We start from the raw sequence: 556 nt of genomic DNA on the forward strand, positions 1-556 counted from the left end.
CCCGTCCCCAACACCCCCACACCCGCACCCCAGGGACCTTTCTAATTACACCAATTGCATTAACTGTACAGTGAAGGAAGATGGAGTTGGAGTTGCGCTCCCCTGCAGTGTTTTATGTTTTTTTATCTGCTCTACACACTGTGTTCGCGTTCATGTGTGTTTGTGCGTGCGTGTGCATCGTGCCCTGACTGAGTCCTATTAGAGGTAGATAATGAACTTGAGGATGATTCAGTGTCAATGGCCTTGAGTCCAAATTCCATTCATACACCATCTGCAGTGTAGTTTTCCTCAGCGGAAGACTTAGAGTGGACAGACCTGAACTATAGTGACACTCAGCACTGCTGCTGCCGCATTGCTTTTGGTTGAATGCAGTACTTCGAGGTCACTATAGCCATTGCATAGCTAAGGTTGAATGATATATGAGAGAAGCGTGTGCACGTGCGTGTGCGTGCGTGTGCGTGCATATGGCTCTGATTTGTTTTGCTTAACTTAAAATTAAATAACCAAGCGAAATAAAATGGTAAGATAAGACAACCCCATGTTAAACAAACAAAAC

Source organism: Seriola lalandi, unplaced genomic scaffold (assembly GCF_002814215.2).
Source record: "Seriola lalandi dorsalis isolate HSWRI2012SDOR001 ecotype SW California unplaced genomic scaffold, Sedor1 jcf7180002054577, whole genome shotgun sequence".
NCBI classification, from domain to species: domain Eukaryota; kingdom Metazoa; phylum Chordata; class Actinopteri; order Carangiformes; family Carangidae; genus Seriola; species Seriola lalandi.